Genomic DNA, 7,500 nt, shown 5'->3' with positions numbered 1-7,500 from the left:
CAGGAACTCTTTCAGCAGTGATTCACGTGTTAAATAATTTCAGGAGAAAGCACTACTACACTCGAATTATTTGGTGCAAATAAAATCTTTTTACATGTAACTGGCTTGTTAGTCTGATGGCAAGAAAATTCTTTACAGTATGGACACACTCACCAGAGTCTCCACGTCACAAAATTTATTAAAAAATCCAAGTTGCCGTGACTGGGCATACAAAGGGAGGGTTGATGGGGGACTCTGCTCCCCACCACCCTCCAGGGAAACATTGTCTTCACTTCAGTATGCATGGCAAAATAAAGCTGAAACTCAGTAGCACCAAGTTGACCATGGGCAACACTCTCTGTGATCTTTTATCTTTATTTGTAGCACTACAATTCTTGTGTACAGATTATTTCTTGTACTGACGACTTCAACTTTTTGTCCTCTACAAGAATATCATCATCAATTTACCCAAGCTTAGTGTGTCCGTAAATATTAACCAATTGCAATTTTGACTGGGTGTTATCAAAAATCTATTCCATGCAGTGTTTCCCATGTGAATCACATACTAGATATAGAATGGTCTACAGAAACAACAATAGCTGTTTACACACATGTAACTTCTTACTTTTCATTTTCATATTTACAAAGTAATAAGCATGATAAACTTCTAAAAGGTTTATTTCATGACAAATAATACCTGTCGATTGGTGATACCTCATCATGTCATGAATCTACATCCCAGTCACCAAGATGAGGTCTTAGGTGCCCCACTGTGAGTCAGACAATCCCCTAGTCATAGAGAACACACACCAATAGATGTTCCTCTTCTCACAACCTTAGCCAAAAATTTACCTATTGTTAATGATAAGATAAACAGAGTTGATTTCCCCACTTCAGAGCTACTCAAGTTTTCTAAACTGCATAAAGTAAAAATATCAGAAGTACTAGCATTAGCACCTGAGCCCTATCATGTCTCGGGATATTACTTGAGGAAATTTTTATTTTTGCGGAGATAATTTGGCATTATTTTGTACAGTATTGCTTGAAGCTTCTTACCATCTTTTACATACTTATTTCTTCAAAATGTACAGTAAATCTACAGTATAACAACAAAATAAAACAAATAAACAAAATAAAACAAATAAAGAAAAAAACAAAAAAAAATACAGGAAACAATTGCAGAAACCGCCACTCTCAGCCTAAGTCCACTCGGTACTCCTGAGTTTCTGCTCCCTCTTGTCATGCAGACCAAGGTGTTGTCAAAGTTTGCTGTGGGTATGTTAGGGGCTGAGCTCCCTTTCAACACTACCCTCAGGCAGTTCCCAAAGGACACAGTCAGTTGCAGTAATTTGGATTGTTGAATAGATTTTGTGATGTGGAGTTGGGGACTTAGTCTCTGGCAAGTGTGTCCATGTGTAAAGAATGATTTAGTATATATATGAACTTTTCATATCTTAATTTTCTTTCTTATTACATAATATGCTTGTTTCCTTGTTTCCTTGTTTTCCTATTTAACTAATTTACATGTTTTTTGTTTTCTTTCTTCTTATTTGTCTGTGTTTTAGTTCTTAACATAATTCCTCCTGCTAGACCTAAGCAAAAACAGACTCTTGAGGTAATCATGAAACTAGCGAAATCTATTAACACATTGTGTACAACTAGTTCAGATTTCTTCCAGATAAAATAACTTTTGGAAATTCCTACAGAATAACCATGAATGTAATTCTTAAACTTTCTAATAAATGTTCGAAAATCAAATAAAAAAATACAGTAACTTCACCCATCGCAAAATGTCTACGGAGAACGAATACTAATAAATGATAACCCACGATCTCTAGCTGTAAATCCCAGGCAAAAAAAGAAACAACAACCAATAAATAACAAGTAGACCGAAAAATACAAGTGTTACAGCAGAAACCTTGAACGCATCGCCCTGCCCTTGGACACGAAGGGAAACCAACGTCGTGTTACACGTCATTTTCCTTCTAAATGAAGCCATGTCAAGGTTCAAACAGCTCCCAAACGCCTCTTGCTTCTTTATCTTACCTTTTAACGGCAATGAAGTAACACGAATGTCGAAAAGACTGTCATTTTTCTTGGAAATAAGTGAACCTCGACGTGAACCGGGTGGGAGATGCCGTATGTGACTGTCTTCATCATCTGTTTTGGTTCTTGCGTCACTTACCCTGTGACGTCGTGCGGAAGAGAGGAAAGTTGTCGTACGGATATGCGCAGTTTCTTGTGATATCATGCCAGTTTTGGGGTCTTAGTTTCAATATTTGATAGTGGTAGCTGACCATGTCTGTTTCTCCACGTGTTTAGTTCTTTATTCGGAAGTTTATGTATTTATGCGTATTATCATATCTTTATTTGTCTGTCTTTCCTCCCTCTCGCTACATCTCTTCTTGTTCTCCCCATCTGCCTGCCTTCTATTGTTTCTCGCTTTGTCTCCTCTTTGATTTTTCCTTTCATTTTGTTTGTCAGTTACCTATCTGCCGTTGTCTCACTTAGTCCTTTCCCGTCTTTCTTTCGGAAAGAGTTTCTCTCTTTCTTTCTCCCTATCTCTTATAATCTGCTTCTATTATGCTTCTTCTTCTCTCTTAGTCTCTGTCTCTATCAGGCCTCCCCTCTCTACCCATCTGCCTATCTGTCTAGCTATCTAGCTATCTATTTGTCCATCGATCTATCTATATTTTTGTCAACCCATCTACGTCTGTGCCTATACATCATTTCTATATCCACCTAATCACGGCCGCAAAAGTCCAGGTGTCCAAAACAGTGAGACGCAATGACCCCAGGACAGCCATAGTTATTTTTAGACTTGGTTTCCAGTCACTTTGATCACGAGAAGTTGGAAAGGAGTGTTAACGGAAGTGGCCACACAGAGAGTGCAAAGCGGCAGCTGCAATACGGACTAGTGACAGAAAGAACTTCCTCTCGACCAGTTGTTACATAAATAGCCCGCGTTTCCTTGGTTTTCGTTCGGAAGATCTCGAGAAAAAGGTCTTCCTCCATGGGATGCGACTTGGCTGTCACTATGCACGACGAGTTGAAGATAAGACTGGCCGTGCTGAGTGCCATCTTGCTAGATCACCTGCGCCCTTCCTTAAACAGGGTCCGGGACGTTATGCTTGCCACTTACTTTATAAAGATTTGGGAATCAACAGTAGGTGTTCGGTATGGAAAATTAGATGAGTTAGCCCTAAATAGCTGAAAGCGGTTCGGTCATACAGAAATCTCTGGAGGAACTCGCCTTTGCAAATCTCACTGAGTAGAATCTATCTGCTCTTCTCTCTGCCTAATTATCTATCTACCTATCTGTGTCTGTCTATCTCGACTACCTATCAGGTCGTCTGATTGTGCATCTATCCAATTATTCATATATATATTTAAAGTTATTCATCTATCAATCTATCCATTTAATTATCTGCTCTCTTATTTGACCTTTCTCATTAGGTCCCTCTTTTCTTTCTTTCCTTCTTTTCTCTTCATCGCCAGTGCCTTTCTGTCTCTCTAACACATGTCTCTTTCATGATAATAATAAAAAACGATTCCATCTCATTTGTTGCTATCTCTAGGCTTTATCCATGTTTCGTCTATGCAAATATATCGTCCATGTTTATCCACATAAAAAACGACGACAGTAAAAATGGCAGGGTCGTGTTCGCGCTCCGGAAACAGACCCAAGCACACAAAGAACGAGGCAGAGGCTGTCATGCATACCGCCTCTCTCGTTCAGATTCTACCTAATCACAAAGAACGAGGCAGAGGCTATAATGCATACCACGTCTCTCGTTCAGATATTTTTACTTCTTTAATTGCTTCCCTTACAGCTTTGCAAAAGTTAGAATGCGCTCCTCGTCGGGAGAAACCTCGTAAGCTTTCAATCCTAGAAGGGAAACGGGTAATCCTTTATATCCTCAGAGATGCTAGAGGCACGTAGGTGTCACTGCGGATACGATGGCACCCGATGGCACTCAATGGTACCTGAACAGTAAGCCTAATCTGGCAACACGGAGGAGTACATCCGTTATTGGTTACCTCGTAATGTTATTTAGTGGTTATTATCATTCTTCATTTATATGTAATTATCATTGGTGATTATGATTAATAGTAGAGATTTATGTTAACCGTTTAAAGATTACGGAAATCAGCTGTTAGTCCTATCTGGAAAGAAATAGAGAGATAAGATATATTTCTCCCAACGAAATGGCGACAATAGCTCGAAGGCGATTTGATCTTGAGTGTTAATTAAGTCGTTCGTCGTCTCAAGTATGAAAAAAGAAAACTAAACTGAAAAATATCGGTAAATTCCGATGAGTGTTTCGCTGTGTTTGGCGGAAAGCGACATACTGAAAATCAGGAAAATGTAATTCTAGTTATACGGAGCTTAAACACACACACACACATACACACAAACATTGATTTAGTATGCAAGCTATTTAAGCGCCACGTCAAGGTCACGAATAAGACTTGCGTATCAATGCACACAACATGGATCCTTGATTTTGATCTTCCCGACAAAGGGTGGAGCTACTTTTATTTTTGTATATGTATCTCTATATACATTTATGTGTGTGTAGAAATGTACACACACACACACAAACACACACACACACACACACACACACACACACACACACACACACACACACACACACACACACACATATATATATATGTATATATATACATATACATATATATATAAAGGAAAACAGCCACAATAAGAAATAGAATTAAATCCATCCATGTCGGTTATTCTGATGAAGAGATATTGATGAGTCCGAAACGTTACGAGTTAATTTCATTTCTTACTATGTCTGTTTTCCTTTTCATCTTTGTGTAAAAGTTACTGTGTTTGTGTGTGTGTGTGTGTGTGTATGTATATATATACATTTATATACATACATATATATATACATACATCTATACATACATTATTATTGTAGTTGTCATGGATAAATTCTGCGTATCATTCACAACATGGATTGTTGACTTTAATGTTATCTCCATGTGTGTGTGTGTATGTATATATATATATATATATATATATATATATATATATATATATATATATATATGTATGTATATGTATATATATATATATATATATATATATTTATATGTATATGTATAGATATATACATACATATATATACATACATATATATATATATATATATATATATATACATATATATATGTATATGTGTATATATATATATATATGTATATGTATATGTATGTATATGTATATATACATACATATATATACATAAATATAAATATATATATATATATATATATATATATATATATATATATATATGGAGATAAGATAAAAGTCAGCAATCCATGTTGTGAATGATACGCAGATCTTATCCATGACAACTACAATAATAATAATATTAATGATAATAATAATAATAATAATAATAATGATAATAATAATAATAATAATAATAATGACAAGGATAACAAAGACATGGGGTTCGTAGACCTAAGTCATCCGGAAGGGTCAAGGTTTGTAATGTTAGTTCTATATGCAAGGTCAGGAAGGGTTATTGCTCTGCCCTTCCGCCTCCATATCCCTTGGCCTCCTTCGCTAATCCCTAATCCTTTCCTGCCTTGCCTAGAACTTTTACATCGGAATCTCTAGGCGAAGAGGGAGAGAAGAGGAGCTGATGAAGGAGGAGAAGGGAAAGGTAGAGAGGAAGGTGTCACGAGAGGGAGGAGGGAGGCGAGAGAGAGAGAGAAAAAAAAGAAAAAAAAAAGTTGGGAATTGGGATTATATAGGGAGAGGAGGAGGGTCGGTAGAAGATGGAAAGGCGGAAGAAGAGGAGAAAGGATGCGAGAGAGAGAGAGAGGGGGAGGGGAGAGAGAAAGAACGAGAGAGAGAGAGAGAATGAAAGAGGGAGAGACAGACAGTCAGACAGACAGACAGATAGACAGACAGAGATACAGAGAAACAGAGAGAGGGAGAGAGATGTTAAATGAAGAAGAAATGAGATAGGCGAGGTAGAAAAGGGATAACATTTATCCTCCTATTCCTCTCCCTCCTACCCTTCCCTCCCTTTATCCTCCCTCTCTTTGAGTCTTTTTCTATTTCCTCCTCTCCCCCCCCCCCCCCCTTACTCCTCCTCTTCCTCTGCTCTCATTTCTCTTCCTCCTCTTTGAACCGTCAGTCTACATTTTTTTTCCTCATCTTCCTTCCCTTCTTCCTCCTCCTCTTCTACTCATCCCCGTTCATCCTCCTCCTCCTCCTCCTCTTCCTTTTCCACTTCCCTCCCTCCCTTCCTCCTCCTCTTCCACTTCCCTCCCTTCTCCTCCTTTTCCTCTTCTCTCCCTTCCTCTTCCCTCCTTTCCTTTTCCACTTCCCTCCCTCCCTTCCTCCTCCACTTCCACTTCCCTCCCTTCTCCTCCTCTTCCTCTTCCCTCCCTTCATCTTCCCTCCTTTGCTCTCCCTCTTCCCTCCCTCCCTTCCTCCTCCTCTTCCACTTCCCTCCCTTCTCCTCCTCTTCCTCTTCCCTCCCTTCCTATTCCCTCCTTTCTTCTTCCTCTTCCCTCCCTCCCTTCCTCCTCCTCTTCCACTTCCCTCCCTTCTCCTCCTCTTCTTCTTCCCTCCCTTCTCCTCCTCTTCCTCTTCCCTCCCTTCCTCTTCCCTCCTTTGCTCTCCCTCTTCCCTCCCTCCCTTCCTCCTCCTCTTCCACTTCCCTCCCTTCTCCTCCTCTTGCACTTCCCTCCCTTCCACTTCCCTCCCCTCTCCTCCTCTTCCTCTTCCCTCCTTTCCTCTCCCTCTTGCCTCCCTCCCTCCCTCCTCCTCTTCCACTTCCCTCCCTTCTCCTCCTCTTCCTCTTCCCTCCCTTCCTCTTCCCTCCTTTCCTCTTCCTCTTCCCTCCCTCTCTTCCTCCTCCTCTTCCACTTCCCTCCCTTCTCCTCCTCTTCTTCTTCCCTCCCTTCTCCTCCTCTTCCTCTTCCCTCCCTTCCTCTTCCCTCCTTTCCTCTCCCTCTTGCCTCCCTCCCTCCCTCCTCCTCTTCCACTTCCCTCCCTTCTCCTCCTCTTCCTCTTCCCTCCCTTCCTCTTCCCTCCTTTCCTCTTCCTCTTCCCTCCCTCCCTCCCTCCTCCTCTTCCACTTCCCTCCCTTCTCCTCCTCTTCCTCTTCCCTCCCTTCCTCTTCCCTCCTTTCCTCTTCCTCTTCCCTCCCTCCCTTCCTCCTCCTCTTCCACTTCCCTCCCTTCTCCTCCTCTTCCTCTTCCCTCCCTTCTGCTCCTTTTCTTCTTCCCTCCCTTCCTCTTCCCTCCTTTCCTCTCCCTCTTCCCTCCCTTCCTCCCCACCCCCTCCTCCCATAATCCCCCGGACATGCGAGGGATTGACACAGCTTACCTGCCTTAGGGTGATGGATGCTGGACGAAAGGACGCGGGGTACACTGTACATGGCTGGTGCATGTGTCTCTCGTTCCCTTTGTTTCCTCTCCTCTTCCTCTTTTCATCTTTCTTATTTTCTTCTTCTCCTCCTT

The 7,500-nt window shown here is 40.8% G+C and overlaps 1 protein-coding gene across 10 annotated transcripts in view; it reads right to left on the bottom strand.

Moving 5' to 3' along the window:
- The window catches only part of LOC125042308 (vacuolar protein sorting-associated protein 13D-like), a 64,874-nt gene extending 61,867 nt beyond the window's left edge, over window positions 1-3,007 (bottom strand). For 9 of the 10 annotated variants that reach the window (XM_047637826.1, XM_047637836.1, XM_047637834.1 and 6 more), the window contains exon 1: window positions 2,026-2,156. The gene's annotated coding sequence lies outside the window, so the exon portion shown is untranslated. The other variant, XM_047637827.1, reaches the window with a different exon arrangement.
- Between the last annotated feature and the right edge of the window lie 4,493 nt (window positions 3,008-7,500).

Source organism: Penaeus chinensis, chromosome 32 (genome assembly GCF_019202785.1).
Source record: "Penaeus chinensis breed Huanghai No. 1 chromosome 32, ASM1920278v2, whole genome shotgun sequence".
Classification (NCBI taxonomy): Eukaryota; Metazoa; Arthropoda; class Malacostraca; order Decapoda; family Penaeidae; genus Penaeus; species Penaeus chinensis.
This window is presented reverse-complemented; position numbering and strand designations above follow the sequence as displayed.